The sequence below is a fragment of the Lissotriton vulgaris genome, chromosome 3_1 (assembly GCF_964263255.1).
Source record: "Lissotriton vulgaris chromosome 3_1, aLisVul1.2, whole genome shotgun sequence".
Lineage (NCBI taxonomy): Eukaryota > Metazoa > Chordata > Amphibia > Caudata > Salamandridae > Lissotriton > Lissotriton vulgaris.
In genome coordinates, this window is record NC_141689.1 from 1,050,548,306 (window position 1) to 1,050,567,287 (window position 18,982).

The 18,982-nt window shown below is 43.8% G+C and overlaps 1 protein-coding gene across 2 annotated transcripts in view; it reads right to left on the bottom strand.

Moving 5' to 3' along the window:
* SH3GL2 (SH3 domain containing GRB2 like 2, endophilin A1) overlaps window positions 1-18,982 on the bottom strand; it is a 702,686-nt gene that overhangs the window by 118,417 nt on the left and 565,287 nt on the right. The gene's annotated exons all lie outside the window — the stretch shown is intronic.

The window sequence follows — 18,982 nt, forward strand, 5'->3', positions numbered from 1 at the left end:
AATATTTAGAATGTATTCAGTGTAAGTTACCTGAAATCATCCATCACTCTTTAGAAATGCTTCCACCATAGATGTTGAGGTCCCCTGTTGTGGGTTTTCAAAAATGAATCTACAAATCTGCATCAGCTTATATATATCGAGACTCTATTGTTTCCTAGTGTGGTCTTCTAGTGGTTCTCACAAATATTACACTGTTTCTGGGATGGAAGAGGACGTTATGCCACTCTAGTGACTGTATGTAGTGTGGCAAACTATTTCAGTGATGATAAAATACTGTTACTTTTTGTAAGGTGCCCGGGGATGTGATGTAAGATTCTAAAGAAAAGTAGCGCTTATGACCATATCCACTGTCTCTTTCCTACTGTAGCAAATTAGAAAATCCAAACTAGTGTAGCATTAATGCCATGATAGGGGCCAAAGCTTGACTTAATAAGCTCCAGGAAACCATACTACAACATTCTACCAATAAATGTGAATTAGATTGTGGCTTATGTTATTCTGGGATTTATAGATGTAGGATGATCTTCAGTGACAAGGGAAGCTATTCAGGAGGTATTGGTGAGTTCACTATAAGAGAGATTTGGGTCCTGTGTACGTGCCTGAGGGGAGCTTTAGGCTGGTTCCCTAGGGGTGTGGATGATTTGGGGACTGTGCATTTTCAGCATCTAGCGGAAAGGTACATGGCGTAAGGTGGAACAGAGCTCAATACTAAGAGTAGCTCAATAATGAGAACCTGACTCAAGGACAACTTTTTCTGAAGGCTGTGTCAAAGTCTAACTTTTGAAGTAGGGAGTTATTTCAAGGGAGAGATTTGATTTGTTCACCTCATTCCTCCAGATGAGTGGAACCATTTTAGGGTGTCTGAGGTAAACAGCTGTGTCTTAGTGGCAGGCATTTTGAAGAATAACCAAAGCAGGGGCATGGCTAAGATGCCATTCAAGATGAACGCCTAATCTCTGGCTCCTCACCACCTGGAACCACTGATTAATTTAATGCAGTATCTGGCATGTTGAGTTAGTACAACTGCATTTTTTAAGCAGCGGAACAAGTCCTGACCTGCATTCTCAACATTTAAAAGCTCCTTATGGCAGTATGGCAGGAAGCTGTCGCATCATCTGGAGTACTGCAGCTGCCATTTTGAATTTCACCACGATGAACACTTTCTCCTCAGCACTTCACTTGGTCCTATGATATTTCTTCATTTTTAACCCCACAAATGGCGTTTTAACATAGCTCTTCTCTTCCTCACTAGCTTTCTACAGTCCTTTCATGGCAATATCCTGGGGAGTCATTGCTCATACTTAGCAAGTTTCCCAGATGCTTTTGTTCCATATATAATCTTGTAGGGATTTGCAGGGCCATTTGACTGAGTTATTCTGACAGACTTTGTTTCATTTTTTCAAAATATAAAAGACCAGGGGTGCACTACATACAAATACACGCAGCCTCTAGCATTCAATCTTTCTTCTTTTTATACCAAAGATTATGTCATACATCTGCATCTACAGCCAACCTTTCTGGTACGAATAATAAAGCTTGTTGGTCATGTTGACACTCGTACGACGGTCTGGTGCACCCTCTTTTTATGCCCTTTCGCTGCCTCTTAATGGAGAAAAGTTTGGTCACAACTCACATGAATTTTTAATTTTCATTTCCCTATGTCGACTTCCTTGCGTTTTTTAAAGAAGTTTATCAGATGCTGTGACATCAAAAAGATAAAAATTGATTGTTTGACCACGTATTTGCCTGGGCCTTTCAACAAATCACAATTAACTGGAAGTGTTCAAAGAATATTTCTTTCAGAGCTTGGTGGTATAATGTTTGTTATTATCATAGATTAGATGTAGTCTTTACCTCCTAGTGCAGACCACATGTTATTAGTTATTTATATTGGTCTCCAATAACACATTTCTTAGATTTTGCTGCTAAGCAACCTGTTTATTATACAAGCTCTGAAAACTTTAAACCTCTATAAAGTGCATCTTTCTATGCTTTCTTTCATTTATTGTATCTTATCAACCATGTATTTTAATTATTCAAAATGTCTGTATGAATTGCTTCATAATGCTTTTCGATCTTCAATTGTTGGTTTATATTTCCCCCCTTTTTCCCCTTCATCCCCCCTCTCTTTTCATCCGTGTTTCCCAATGAAATCTTAAAAGTGTAAACAGCTTTAGTCCTTTCTACCTTGTTAACATACATAAGCATTCCCTCTTCACATGTTATATTTCTTATTCATTTTATGTAATTTTATTCCAAATAAAGCTGATCAAACATAAAGAATGCCGAAGCACCAAATGTAGTGACATCAGAATAGACATTATCGCCTGATTTAAAGTTTCACAGACCGTACGTACTCTGTCTGGCAGGGTAGTGGTGGACATTTCATCCACTATCCTGACGGACTACTGTCTGCCAAATTTAGAAATCACCGCTGGTTCAACTGTGCTCTCTATAACTTTATGGGCCATTGCAGTTCCTGTTAAGGTTAAAAAAGCTTGGTAGATGGCCACTGTCCGTTTTGATTGCTGTCCACAAAGTTTTTGGTTTTCCAAAAAAGACTCCAAAGTCGGAGTTTGTCATTGAAAAAGAAAACTAATAACCCCCATACCCAGGGAGCTTTTTTCCCTCAGGAGTGGGGATTTTGTTTTTTCTGTGTCTCACTTCCAGGCATTACATGGCGGTAAAAGACAGAAAAAAGGATATCACCCCATCCACCCTAAATAGGCCAGCAGACTAATGTCCTTCCTCCAACAGCCATTACTCTGGTGGATCGTAGAAGGACGCTTTCCATCAATGGTGGAAACAGGAGGGAGGAGCTAGTGCGCATCCAAGATGGCCGCGTGATCTTAGGGCTTTGAGACCCCCGAAACTCCCGGGCATATCCTGTTATTAATCCTGTCTCCCGTCTGTGGATTGCGGCTTTGGAACAGAAAGTGCGCTGAATTCTGAAATCGTGACCTCGCTGAGCCTCCGGTAACCAAAGATACAGCGCCAAGAAGATTGAGGCCTACTCGCCCCAGAGACCGGGGTGCTGGGTTGAGACTGGGGCCCGGCTGGAGTTGGTCAGCAACGGCAGCTTAAAACCGGAAGTCGCCACCCCACCCCCCCCCCTTCTTGGGCCAGGCTCCCTGCGATTCTATCTGGTGGCTGTTTTGATGACTACCCTGAGGTCCGGACATTGAGTGAAGGACAGGAGGTATGCAACACTGAAAAGTGGATATTGTCTGGCCCAGCCGCCTGCTGCGGGTGTGAGGGCTCGATCTTTCACTGCGCTCTTCGCACCTTGTCGGTGGCGCTTTGTCTGCCCTCCTGAAAATGGCGTAGAAATCGGACACGGACAAACAACCGCCTAAAACTACTAGGGGGACCAGACAAATACAAGCTAATAAGATGGATAGATATACCCAATCCAAAGGGTCGCCTCCGGGTCTTGGGAAGACGCAGGAAAGCAATAGAGAGCCTCTGATGGCTTCGACCGAGCCTACGCTACTAGATGTAATGGCCGTCATTGAAGGGGTGAGGTCCTCACTCGGTCAAAAAATGGAAACTTTGGATCACAAGTTGGACACAGTCACTATCGAGGTTAATTTGATCTGAGCAGACCTCACCAAAACTAGCGAAAAAGTAAAATCACTTGGCATTAAAACGACAAGCCTCATGGAGGATGTGACGCAGCTGCAACAGGAGGTTCGTAATCTGAGGGCCTCGGAAGAGGCCACATGCCGCAAGCTGGATGAGTACGAAGGAAGGGCCCGCTGAAACAATGTCTGCATTATCGGTGTACCGGAAAAGGCCGAAAATCAAGCCGCGGACCTTTTTGTGGAAGACATCATCCTGAACCACCTGAAACCGAAAGGCTTGGGACATTATTTCACAGTGGAGAGGGCGCACAGGATTCCGGGCGGAAGGCCAAAACCTGGGGCTCCACCTCGGCTGATGATCGCGAGGGTGCTCAACTTTAGGGACAGAGATGCCATCCTGCAAGCCGCCAGGACAGGGGGCCCCCTAAAGTACGAGAACTCCTCCCTTAGTTTTTTCCCGGATTTCACACAGGCGGTTCAGAGACAGAGGCAAAATTTTATGGGTGTCAAACGAAGACTTTGAGATAAAGGCATGAAGTACGCCATGTTGTACCCTGCCAAGTTGCAAGTGGCACATGATGAAAGTGTATACTTTTTTGACAATCCTGAAATCGCCTCTGACTGGTTGGAGAGTCTTCCCTCTAAAGAGGAACCGCAGAGACGCAGTGAAGACGGGGAGGAGGGCTCACAAGAACAAGAATGAGGAGTGCCTTGACTGTTATTGGTATTGTTGGCCGGGGCTGTGGTGGGCCAGAGTCTGCCTTCGGGAACTACAACATCCTCGGGGACAAGCGGGGACTCGAGGGGTCATCCTCCTCCAGGGGTCTATCTTTTAGTTAGTTAGATCAGTTTAGTTGTAGGGTGACAGGCACACTGCACGTTGGGGACGAGCGAAAGCCATGAGCAGGGGTGCAGGGTGGGGGAGGTATTGTGTGGGGGGGGTTTGGTAGTTCATTTGTTTTGTTTATTGTTTTTTTTGTTGTTCTTACAATAGGCATCGAGTCTCTGGCATTTTATGGAAAGCTAGCATGTTTGAATTGATGGGCACGGAGGGTGACGACTTTCCTTTCAACTGTGATGATGGGGGGGTGGGGATCTAAGGGTTTTGAGTTGGAATGTTAATGGGTTAGGGAATAAAATCAAGCGCAGTGTGGTGCTTCAGTATTTCAAGCGGCATGCTCCAGATGTGGTTTTACTCCAGGAAACGCATTTGATTGGGAACACATGTCGGGCAATGCATAGAATGGGATATAAGTTAGTGGGACATGCTGGGTTTACTTCTGGTTCTAGGGGAATTGGAATCCTGATCAGAAAAGCGCTCCCGTTAATGATAGACTCAGTGTTTGAAGATGATAGAGGCAGGTACGTAGGGGTCAGGGGTCGCTGGGAGGGACACACCCTCTCGTTGTTGTCCATCTACGTTCCTCCTGGTATGCAGGCCACAACCTTCATTGATTTGGGGAAGCTTCTCCTTGACCTCCCAGGGGGACTGACACTTTTGGGAGGGGATTTTAATGTTGTGGTATCTGGGGTCATGGACAGATATCCTCCAAGGGATGTAGGACGAGCTCAGAGGTGGCTGTCTGATTTTTTAGAGGCTATGGGATTGGTAGACGGTTGGAGATTGCTTCATCCGGACCAAAAACAGTACACCTTCCATTCTGGTGCCCATGGTAGCCTCTCTCGTCTGGATTACTGCCTGGTACCAGCGGCCCAGGCATCCCACATTGTAGAGGCTACACACCTTGCTAGCGGCATCTCAGCCCATTCACCGCTCTGGCTCCGATTTAGTACTAATCTGGGTTCAGGAGGTAGAGTAGCCCCCATCAATCCATGGCATATGCGCAACCCTAAGATCCGGAACGCACTGATCAAGGCTTTAGATTGTTACTTTGCGGAGAATGTTGGATCTGTTGCCTCCCCGTTTCGCTTTGGGAAGCCTTCAAGACGGTTATCAGAGGCCAGGCCCTCTCACTGATTGCGGGTGAAAAGTAGAATAGGAATAAGGCCGTCGTCGAAGCAGAAGTTCAGATAGCACACCTTGAGGCGGGACTGGAGGAGGAGGTGGCTCGAGCCAAACTGCATGTCTTGAAGCTCAAACAACTCGAGTATAGATCAATGGTCACGGATACTGCCAGAGCTCTGAGTAGAGAGCAGCAGGGTAGGTTGTATGATGTCGGAGACAAGGTGGGTAAACTCATTGCCTGGTTAGACAAGAAGGATAGAGCGGACCGGGTCGTCCCGGAAATTGTGAATGCGAATGGTGTGCCACTCACAGACCCACAGAGTATAGTGGACAGTATTGCTGATTATTTGTGTACAGGTCGGTTTCAGGTCTGCTGGAGGAGGATTCTCTCCTGCTTCTGCGGGATCTACGGTTACCATGCCTTTCTGGCGAGGATCGGGACCTCATGGACGCTGTTTTTACGGCTGATGAGGTGGCTCTGGGTAAGGCTTTGGGACCCAATGGACTCCCGATTGAGCTTTACAAATTACGGCCAGATAAGATAGCGTCTCACCTAAAGGACATGTTTGTGGAAGCTCGGGAGGCGGGAGTGTTACCTTATGATCAGAGGATTGCCTCTATTGTGGTTATACACAAGGCGGGAAAACCAAAATCGAGCTGCGCCTCGTATAGGCCAATCTCATTGTTGAATGCAGAGCCTAAGATACTAGCTAAGCTCCTCGCTAATAGATTGATTAAAGTGATTGGCGAGCTGATACACCCGGATCAATCGGGCTTTATTCCACATAGAAACACGGCCTTAAATCTGCACAGGCTACATGGAGTAATAGCTAGGGCTCACACCCTACGAGAGCGGGCCATAATAGCGTCACTCGACGCGCCGATGGCCTTTGACACGGTGGAATGGCCATATTTATGGGCAGTTCTAGCTAAATTTAGTTTTGGTCCCGAGTTTATTCGATGGGTGCGATTGCTCTATACTGAGCCTCTGGCTCAAGTGGTGGTAAAAAACCGGGTATCAGCGCCATTTTGCCTTGGGCGGGGCACTCGGCAGGGCTGTCACCTTTCTCCACTTTTGTTTTCGCTTGCCCTCGAGCCTTTGGCGGCCTGGATCCGCTGGGAGCCCTCGATTCGAGGTATTCGATGGGCTTCTCAGTGTGAAGACCGGATCTCCCTATATGTGGACGATATTCTCCTTTATTTGACTTCTCCTAGGAAATCCCTAAATGTAGTGTGTGATGTGTTGGCCTCTTTTGGCAGGAACTCGGAGCTGTCGATAAACTGGGGTAAGTCACTTTTGTATTTTCTTTCCAGGGAGGCTCTGATCCCCCCCGAAATTGCCCCATTCAAATAGCCACTGAGGGGTTCAAGTATCTCGGGATTTTCATCTCACTGGACCCCTCGATCCGTTACACCAGGAACCTCCTCCCCCCTCTGTCCAGACTGAGGGCAGACACAATCAGCTGGAAGAAGCTTCCTCTATCCTTATTGGGGCGTGCAACACTTTTTAAAATGATGTCTCTGCCCCGCTTCCTATATGCCCTTAAAAACACGTTAGATGTGGTTCTGGCTAGCTATTTTCGGGAGGTGGAAGGACTGCAGAGCAGTCTATTATGGGAGGGGAGACCCCGTATCGCCTTGGCCAAATTGACAATCCCCTGGTATGATGGGGGAATCGCTCTCCCCGATATCAAACGTTATTATTGGGCCTCTCAGCTGGCAGCCATTAATCCTATGGGCCTGTTTCAGACCCTGGTTTCGCGATGGACAGGTAGCTTCTCCCTGGTGGTAACTATAACAGGGCACTATATGATAGATCCTCGGCCACGAATCTCACAGGACCTACCAAACATGCGGTGCGTATCTGGCGAGAAGCCACAAACTCGATGGGATGGAGGGATCGGTTAACACTTGCTACTCCGCTGTTTGCATCTGAAAAATTAGGCAAGCTTTGGCACACAAAAGGGTTTGATAAGTGGGACTTGATTGGGATCTCGACCATTGGTAATATTTTGATGAAAGGGAGGATCAAAACATTTGAGGAATTACAGACGGAATTTGAGCTGGGGGGATCGGAGTACTTCAGATACGCACAAATTACACATGTGCTGAAACCTGCTCTAGCGACAGAGACGGACCTACCAGAGGCCCCACCCTAGAGGACAGGATTCTGGATGGCCATATGCCGGAGATGACTATTTCCCTGATTTATAAAAAAATTATTAACCATAGGGCTGATCTGCTTACGGAGGTGAGGGGAAAATGGACACGAAATGGTTTTGAAATAGACGATGAAGATTGGCAGTCAGCTGTGTCTTCACCGAAGGAGGTTGCGATCCCAGCAAGGCGAAGGCTTATTCAGCTGAAAATATTACACAGGGTGTATGTCACTGGACCACGACTGGTCCGGATCGGGCTAACTGAAACGGATTTGTGCAGAAGGGGTTGTGGCCTTGTTGCTACATTTATCCATGTCCTCTGGGAGTGTCAATATATAGTTGAATATTGGAACAAGATGCACAATACGATGAGTGAGGTCTTGGAGATCACCTTACGGCCAGAGGCTAGGAGAAGCATACTTAATATTTGGGAACCGACGGATCTAAATGTGGCCCAGACCAAATGGGCAACGTTGGGTGCCATGATCGCAAAACGTAATATTGCTCAAAAGTGGGGATCCGAGAGTCTACCTACTCTCGAGGGTTGGAAAGAGGATATGTGGCAATAAGCCGACCTCGTAAATGGTCCACAGTGTGGGATCAGTGGAAGCGATACAGGGGTGGGATTTGTGTACCACTTGCCAATTCTAACTTTGATGTTCCGAATTCACCCTGATCACTATTTTTTCTCCCTTGTCCCTTGTTCCCTCCTTCCCCCCTTCCACATTCTTCTGTATTAAGTGCTATAATATTGTAATATTGTAATATTGAAAGATGTCACCTCTGTTTAATGCCTTTAACCTCATGATGCCTTGTTTTTAAATAAAAAGAAATATAAAAAAATAAAAATGGTGGAAACAGGAGCTCAGTCAACAGAAAGGAGGTGGTCCCCTCAACCCAATAAAGGGCAGGCAGACTGTCAGTTTGGCAGACAGGATACTCAGTCGCATTTACAATGGAGTATCCTGTACGCCAAACTCTAAATCTGACCCTCTGCTTTCAAACTGCCCAGCATGAGTGATTAACATGCCGCAGAACTTAAGGTGGCTTGGGGGGGACCAGGGTAAATAAAAGCAACAACCTTTGAGTGGCTTAAAATCTGGAAAACATCTTTGGGATGCAGATTAAACTCCTTGGATTTTTCAAGAACACAGCTGAGACTTGGCTCTCCTCCCAATGTTTTGGAGACATTAAAACCAAGATTGTCTGAAAGGATTGCAGCGCTTTGCTTTTGTCAGGAGGAATTCTGTTTTTGGTCGTTGGATATTTAAGTGGGACCATGTCATCCAAACTGCCCAGATTTCACTGGTGATTAATCAGGTTTGTAGGCAGTGCATATTTTGCAAAGAGGTGATTTAAATATAGCTTTATATATTCAGCAAAGTGATTCACAGGGAAGTCCAATTACCTAGACTTCACTTTTGCCGTAGTGAAAGTAAGTTTTAAGAATTGAATTTTTTTTGATCCATTTGATACTCACAGGAAGGGGCACACTTACACCTTTCCACCCAAAAAGACAGATTTTTGTTGCAAAAAAGGATGAGAATCAGTTTGGTAACAATCCCATAGGACTAAGCTTGTGTACGCTATGTACAGTATTGTTCATCAACCGCAATCAACTATGCCAGATGTAGAAGAGATGTGAGAACTAGGATAAGCCAAGGGGTACAGCCTTCTCGTGTGGTAAGTAGAATAAATACCATTTGCAGAGTAGCAGCCTTTTTGGATCCGTGGAAAAACATATTTCTAATGTTGACCAGGTCATACATCCTTTCTCCATTCCATAGTACACAAGCCCCAAAGTAGTGCAAAGGTTTTTTCTCTTGATCAATTCAAAACAGCATGCACAGAGTTTCCATCCAAACAAAGGAACTGAAAACATCCCTTGCGGAGCATTATTATTGGCAAGAATAAAGTGCTAAAAGGATGTGGATTTTGTGATGGATCCAAAGCGTGGAAGAAGAGGTTTGCACAGGTAGGATAGCTGAGATAACCATTAGATGTAGCTTTAGAATAAGGTAGCAGATAAGATGAGGCATCATGAAAAAGATATTGTGTATTACCACATTCAATATGGGAAGTAAAAAGTTGCTCAATTTGAGAAATAGTCATGTTTACTTTGGAAAAAAAGACTTGCCACATTTTACAAGCCTTAGACCAACTTTAACCTTTACAGAACCAAATGTATTTATGATACTGTTACACACGACTACATAACAAGCCAGAAGAAGAAAGCATGTCTGGCATCAACATTAATAGAGTAAGACAACACATACAGGTTATAAAAACAGCTGATCATGAATATACTATCACTGTACTTTTTTCCTGTGGTTCACAACAGTAATCTTGATGATATGAAGATAATTGACTGCCAAATCTATAGCAGTTGCCATAGAAGTAATACTCAGCTATTATTCCGACAAGAAGAAGCATGGATAAATGTTCATTTGATGCCAAAAGGTGATGTACATGTGAAACACGAAGAGGAACTGCATGTTTCTCCTTCACCTATTGAGTTGTAAGATATCAGAATCTTACTGTTCCTGTTTCAAAAACATTCAGCATTCTGTTTTCAGTGTTTAATTATCACAATTGATGCACTTTGGAATTCTGTAATTGCTTATTATCGCTTATTTCTTACTTTAATTGAGATTTCATGGAAATACTGTAATTAAGTGTGCAGATGTAAAATATTGACGCTTACAGCTGCAATTAGATTAGGTATTTGTATTGCTGGCTGTACATTAGATAGACTTTTAAAGTAACTGCATTTGTAAAGTATGATTGAATAAATTGCTCACAGGTGGAAGGAGGTAATTATGCGTACAAGGAAGTCGACGATTGCATTGGGAGACTGCCTTTGAAATTCACCACAGATGTGGTTAAAACTTGAAACTTAATTTTTTTTAATTTATAAAAGTTTTGTATAGGTCAAACGTGACCTATGAAGGTATCAGAGCGCTTTATAATGGGATATGTAGAACAATACAATAAAGTAAACAACACCAATTCGGAAACAATATAAGAAGTAGCAGCACCTAGGGTGTAGGATTTGCAATCACAAGGTCCGAGGTTGCAGATATACATACAAGATAGTAACCATCAAGTGAGAGCATGGATGATAAAACAGTGTTCCAGGAGTAGGGTCCTATGGATTGAAGAGTAGAGATTTGTTCAACAATAACATTTTAACTTCTTTTTTTAATGATGCAGTTGAAGGGTTCATTCTGATTGCAGTGTGCAAGGAGCTCCAAATACACGGATCAATACCCAAGAAGGCTCGGTTGTATATTTCCTTTTTGTGAAATTTCTGTGATTTCAACAATAAAGTGATGGTGCTTCTAGAGAATCTGCAGCCACCCTAAAGCTTAAGTTTTTGTGCAAGATATCTCGAGTTGTTCAAGTGTAGTGCTTAATGGGTCATGCACACAATTTTCAATTGCATCCTAGCCTCATATGGGTGCCAGTTTAGAGATTTCAGGATAATAAAGATGTGGTAGTTTCTTTTACATCAAGTGATGAGACTTGTGGCAGAGTTAAGAGAAGCTTTTAGTGGGGCCAGCTTAGATCTAGGTATGCCACAGAGGGCTGCACTTCCATAATCTAGCTTGGGAATCATTAGAGCTTGAACAGCTGACTTGAAGTCGCTATATTTTCCTAACGATGGTCGTTTGTAAATTTGCACCTTTGATAACTGTACTGATGTGATCCTTCATATTCAGGTTCTTGTCAAGCATTATTCACAGTGATCTTGTGGAGTTTATAACATGTGGGGGGCAGTTAAGAGTTATTAATGCGTTATCTACTCTTCAATGACTGTTTGGAAGAGGAGGTTAGGAACAATTACGTCTTAAGGGCATTGAGTTTGAGGTGGTTGTGCGTCAGCCATTTAGAGTTTAATGAAGAATGGTGTTGAGTGATCTGATATTCTCGGGGTGGGAGATTTTCAAGTATAGCGAAGAGTCATCAGCATACATGTGGTAGTGGATGTTGGATAATTATAGAATTTCAGTTAGAGGATCTATGCATGTTTTGAGGGGAGTGGGTGATAGCAAAGACCCCTGTAGGATGCCTATGGTGACAGGTGTGGGATTGGTCAGGGACTGTATGACAACGTTTGTAACCTCATGCTTTTAATAAAGACTTACTATGAGGAAAATAAGAGGACACAATATTTTTAAAGGAAGCATGGCCTAGGTTATTGCTAGGCCTCTCAGCAAACAAATTCTCTATATGGTTTGAGATGCATTTGCACCAGCGCAAAAGTTTTGTAAGACAGCACAAGAGGTGAGTGCCGGAACTGAACACAGTTGTGAATGTGATGGGGCATTTGGGTGGGGTTTTACATATTATTTAGAGGCTTTCCCAACACATGGAAGATTTGTGATATAACTAGTGGCTTAGGTCAAATAAGTGGAGTGCTTTATTTAGACCTAGTATTTGAGCAGACATAGCAGCATCAAGGAACCTTTCTTTCAACAAGGAAGAGAGTATCATGGTGATACATATCATAGTGGGGAGAGAAGTGGTTTATCTTGTCTGTTCAGAATTCTATTAGTGGAGTAACTTGTAATCCCTTTGGTACATGTTAGGGTTTGGAAATTGATGGCCATTCACTATTGAAAGAAACAGTAATGACATTGTTAATTTTCGGTATCACTGATTTTTTAAAGTGAAGGACTAAGACGGAGAAGCTATGTTCTGCTTGAAAAGGCAGACTTTCTATTACTTCCAAGATAATATCATCAAAAGAAAGGCAAATATTAACAGGAATGAATTTCGAGCATTTTGGATTTGAGACTGAAAAGAATGAACAGAGTGCCTTTCTTTTCAATTTTGAGTTTCTATTTATAGTGACATTCGGTTTCCAAATACTGCCACAAGCTACATCTTTTAGGTGAAAATGGGCTGCCTTAAATATAACCATGGCTATCAAAGACGGCAAGTGGGGACTACTGGAATGATGATAATACAAGTGATATTCGCCAGTGATTAATGGTATACCATGTGTAGTGCTGTTTTTAGAAAGGCCTGTCAGAACCTTACAAAGCTAGTCAGGTCATTTTTTTCCGGATTCCTCCTAGACAGCATTAAGGATTGTAGCACGTGTCAGAAGACCATTGTTATTAGCCAATAAGTCTTCTAGCAGGAAGGAGTTGTTAACCAGAGAAAGAGTGTGAAAGACAACCACAAAAAGCCACATAGAAGTTGTGTTGGCTAACATGGGGAAAAGCAAGGTTTAAGTCGTAAATTTCCACTTTTAAGTTGTATTTTTTCATGACACCCTCTGCCTTTTCCCCAGTTTTTGGGGATACAAGATGGGCTTGTTATTAATCAAGGATTATGTAGGTAGGCCTGTGCATTGATTTTTTTACTGACGTAATTTATTACTCAAGTCAAGAATGAGACAGGTTAACCTCACCCCCACATCCTGGTCTTGCACTCAAAAATGGAACCATTAGTTAGGCGAAGTCGGACTACACGTCAAGAGGCTTTGTGAGATGAAGGGGGAGTGGAGGGCTAACAGCAGTGGAGGCATGAGAATTCCAGCCTTTCAGGTTACTTGTTGAGAAGGAGCAGTGGTTCTGAAAGGTGTCACAACAAGCAACTGTATCTGTTCTGCTCAGTATCAGCAGGCACAGAAGGAGTACAGAAGTGGCCAGGAGTGCATCTAGGCTGCGCATGAAGAGAGTACATAGTTTATACCTGAAACTCCTAGTCACTCTGACGATTCTCTGATCAGTTCACAAGATTGTTCCAGCCCAAGTCTTCCATCAGCCACACTATGCCTTCCACCATCTCATTCGGTTGAATTTGTCTGTTGATGGCTCAGATGTTTTCACCGCTGTCAGCCATTATCTTAGCTTCTATACTGCCCTCAAAGTACATATTCTCAATCTGTGCACAATTGTGGATACATGCAATATATGATTTTGGTAACTCAAGGACGGTAAAACCTATAACAGAATGATGTATGTTACTTCTGCTCTAAAGTAGGTTTGTTCACTCAGAATGATTGGAGGTAAAGAATGGGCTATTAACTTTAATTTGCTGCCTAATATATCACTTTCAAGACAAATTTCCACCTTATTGCACGTACCAAATCTACATTTGACACCTTACATTGGTAATCCATACTAATAATATAAAGAGAGAGCCCAAACCTTTGAGGCGGGTAATTTCAGGAACCACAGCACCAATCACAACACCCAATACAGCGTTGGAAAGGGCAGTTGCAGCAGAAGGACATAGGCTATACAGACGCCCACCATATACATTTAAAAGGTAAAAGAACCGTGCCAGCAAAGTATTCCCTTGTGGGCGTGTCTGCGTTGTGCTGTGGGCGTGTGCTGGGGGCGTGACAAACACTGGGGGCGTGTGGTACGTTCCACCCTTCATGCCATGCCTCATATTGTGTGCTAATCCCACCCTGCTCCCTTTAAATACCCCTGCACGCCATGATCATAACCCACCCTTACTCCTTAAAATACCCCAACACCCTTAAACACTAACCCATCTTAACCCTATAAATATACCCTGTACCCCAAAACCCAAACCTATCCCTAAACCCTAAAAATACCCCTATACCCCAAAACCCAAACCTAGCCCTGAACCCTATAAATACCCCTGTACCTCAAAACCCAAACCTACCCCTGAACCCTAAAATACCCCTGTACCCCAAAACCCAAACCTAGCCCTGGACCCTAAAATACCCCTGTACCCCAAAACACAAACCTAGCCCTGAACCCTTAAAATACCCCTGTACCCCAAATCCCAAACCTACCCCTGAACCCTAAAAATACCCCTGTGCCCCAAAACCCAAACTTAGCCCTGAACCCTAAAAATACCCCTGTACCCCAAAACCCAAACCTACCCTTGAACCCTAAAATACCTCTGAACCCCAAAACCCAAACCTAGCCCTCAACCCTAAAAATACCCCTGTACCCCAAAACCCAAACCTACCCCTGAACCCTGAAAATACTCCTGTACCCCAAAACCCAAACCTAGCCCTAAACCCTAAAAATACACCTATACCCCAAAACTCAAACCTAGCCCTGAACCCTATAAATACCCCTGTACCTCAAAACCCAAACCTACCCCTGAACCCTAAAAATACCCCTGTACCCCAAACCTAGCCCTGAACTCTTAAAATACCCCTGTACCCCAAAACCCAAAACTACCCCTGAACCCTAAAAATACCCCTGTACTCCAAAACCCAAACCTAGCCCTGAACCCTAAAAATACCCCTGTACCCCAAAACCCAAACCTACCCCTGAACCCTAAAATACCTCTGTACCCCAAAACCCAAACCTAGCCCTGAAGCCTAAAAATACCCCTGTACCCCCAAACCCAAAACTACCCCTGAACCCTAAAAATACCCCTGTACCCCAAAACCCAAACCTAGCCCCGAACCCTAAAAATACCCCTGTACCCCAAAACCCAAACCTACCCCTGAACCCTAAAATACCTCTGTACCCCAAAACCCAAACCTAGCCCTGAACCCTAAAATACCTCTGTACCCCAAAACCCAAACCTAGCCCTGAACCCCAAAAATACCCCTATACCCCAAAACCCAAAACTGTATCTGAACCCTTAAAATACCCCTGTACCCCAAAACCCAAACCTAGCCCTGAAGCCTAAAAATACCCCTGTACCCCAAAACCCAAACCTAGCCCTGAACCCTAAAAATACCCCTGTACCCCAAAACCCAAGCCTACCCCTGAACCCTAAAAATACCCCTATACCCCAAAACCCAAACCTAGCCCTGAACCCTAAAATTACCCATGTACCCCAAAACCCATACCTATCCCTAAACCATAAAACTACCCCTGTACCCCATAACCCAAAACTATATCTGAACCCTTAAAATACCCAAACACCCCAACACATATACCTCAGTACCCCAAAACATATACCCCTATACCCATACTTACCTTATCCAAACATTAAAAAAAAACATGCTTTTACCATTCATGCATTTACAACGAATTTCGTTATAAATGTATGCGTAGTAAAAGCATATAAAATGTAATGCCATGCGTTATAATGGCATTGCGGAGTCATGGTACTTTCGTAATGAAAGTAAGCGGAGTGATGGGATGCGGAAAGAAAGTTGCGGAATAATCGGTGTTTACCCTCCCCCGGTAAGTACATTGGTGGCACGGCGGCCCACATCTCCAGCAACATACTCATATTTTTTCACCACCCATTTGAAAAATGCACAGGTCTCTCTCATTGATGGCCAGCACCAACATACACTTTTAGACACACCTCCCGCCACAAGTTCTAGAATTGCGAACTTTAGAGCTGGGGAGCTACGTTCGAATCTCTGTATCAGCTCAACATCCTGTGATTCCAGGCAAATCGCTTTGTCTCCCCGTGCCTACCACAAATGAATGTGTTCTTCTGTAATGTAAATTGTGCTCATGCCATGTTGTCGATTTTGCGCTATATAATATTGCAAAGAAATATAAAGTAGGGAAACTCGAGTTCACACACTACTGAACGCGCACTCTTAAGTGCATCAGCAGTGCACTGTGAATCGGAGCGTTTCACAGGCATGTCACAGATAAGAAATGCTATCAAAACGAAATCCTACAAAACAATATACTACTGGCCGGCAACAATTCATACCCGGACAACGTCGGCACGGGCTGCTATCAACAATGAAATCATAAACCAAGGACTTATAGAAATTGAAGACTTACTGTATCTATTAAGCGAGAAGTCCTTACAAGATTTCAGCCTGCAGTCCGAACTAACCTAACTGGGTACCACAATATCGCTACCGCACACAATATTCCAGAGCTAAATAACTACCTTGCTCAACACTTGCCTAACTTAGTTCCCGATCAACAACTCGCCTACAACACCATAGTTGATAGTGTTGAAAAGAAGCAAGGCAAACTATTGTTCATAGACGCCCCCGGTGGCACAGGAAAGACTTACCTAATCAACCTCATACTTGCCAAAGTTCGATCTTCTGGGAATTTGGCTCTCTAGCTGTTGCTTCATCTGGAATAGCTGCCACTTTGCTAACAGCTGGGAAAACAGCACATTCTACCTTTGAACTGCCTCTAACAGTTTCCCTTGAAAGGGATTAAATATGGCCTATTCGGAAAAACGGACCTTTGGGGACACTGCTTCAAAATGTGTCTCTTATCATGTGGGACGAATGCACAATGATACTAAAACCATTGCTGCCTAGCCTTTTTTTACCCGGACAACGTCGGGACAGGCCGCTAGTATATAATAAGGGACAACAATTCAGAGCTTTTAGAAGGTCCTGGACCTAACTTATTGAAGAATTCTGTTTCACTAGTCCCTCATCAGTATTGATTGAAGAATACAATGTTGTACATATAAGATGAAAGTTAGGAAAGGCTCTGTAGAATACTCTTCAATTTGAATGCCTCAAGGTATAGTCTTTTATAGCCTTAGAGCCCGACCTAGCGGGCTCTACCAGCCATTAAAGGCCCACTCCAGCGTAAAGGCCCGAGCCGAAGGTTAGGGCCTTTAACAAGGGAGCGGACCTTTAATGGCCAGAAGAGCCTGCTAGGAGAGCTCTAAGGATATTAGACCATTCTGGGCAGAATGTTCTAATTACTAAAAACAAAGGCCTCTCAGAGCCCGAGTTGGTTTAAATTCCCTCAGGCACCGAGAGGCCTTTGTACACAGCAGCAGCTGTGAACGAAAACAACATTGGAATGTTGTTCTGCAGGCTTCTACTGGCCCGTAGAAGCCCAGAGCACTCCATTGTACTCAATGGAGTGATTCACATTCCAGTGTTCCAATGTGGCATAGTAGAGGGGCTGTTTTAGGGTTTGGCAGGTGGAGGAAATTGCCCCAGCCATCCAGAGGGACAGCCTACCAAATCTAGAGCTAGCTCAGTGGACATCTCTTAAGATTGTCAGGAACTGCAATAATGGAAGGTCCAGTCAATGGGGTAAAAGTTTGGAAGATGACTCTTTCAAACAGGATGGCTCGCAATCAAACTCTACCAGGTTTTATACATTTTTTAAAACAAACTCCCAAAGCGGGAGTTTGTTTTTGAAAAAAGAAACATTAATGACCTCCTACACCACAGGAGTTTCTCATGCTGATTGGGTCATTTTTCTACTGCTTCTCACCTTCAGGTTTTGCCAATCATTGACCTAAAAGGAAAAAAAGCCCTCCCATTGCCAACTTCAAATTGGGTGGACAGTAAGATGGCTAACTTCTGATGGTTCGTACTGTCATTGGAAGAGTATGTTGTGATGGAGCCAGAGTAGGCACCATCATTGACATACTTTTTGTCCTGCCACCTCTAAGTATAGGAGTAGGTTGCTCCAAACCTGGTGTCCCAAGAAATTGAAGGATGTTCCTCCTCTGGGGCAGCTGCAATCTTTGGAAATGTAGTGCTCCTTTCGCTTGTATAACCAGACTGATTGATTAAGTGTGTATGCCTTATTTTCAGATTACAGATGCATTTGAGCCTTTAAGTGTAAGTAATTTTGGAAAGCGTTGCTTTGCAAACCTGGCATTTCTATTAGCTGGGTCCCAGCTAAGCCTCTCTGACCTGCATTTAACAGGTGTGTAGACTTTCATGTGAGGCCCAGCCTGAAAGCGGATTCTCATCATTATTGTTTCTATTTATGACTTACAGAGTGAAGTGCATTGCTTCATTTTACCAAGCCAATCCTGCCCATCTGATTAACAGGAACATATATATACAGCAGACCAAGGCGAAGCCATGAACTTCCTCAATATCCTTGCAAATGTGCACCCGAGAAAAATGTAATCCCAAGTGTTTATTCTTATTATTGTGATTCACCCAAGCACTTCCATGCATACATAGCAGCGCAGGGGTATCCAAGATATTCCCCAGTCTGAGAAATGAGCCTACATTGTGGCAGGTCACACAACACATGTTTCAGTAGCCAGAATACCAGATGTAGAAGGACATCACCCTGGCAGCAGCACTATCACCATACTGATGTCTATAATTGCCCTGCGCTGCCTGGTCAACTCCAGAATTGAGAGGAAACATTTTCTGAAATTCTAGGGTCAAATGTCTAACAGAAAGAGGTCTAATCTTTTGTATTGCCTTCTTGCCCTTGAGCAAGCGATAAGCTGTATGCCATTGGCTCAAAGTTGGTGAAAAATACATTGATCTTTCATGATTTCCGCGACTGGCTCGCTTTAAAGCTTAAAAAGGTAAAATACATTTTTTGGATCCTTGGGGGACCCAACTGTAAAATGGGGGGTGTTCTTAACCTAGGGACTGTGGGGCC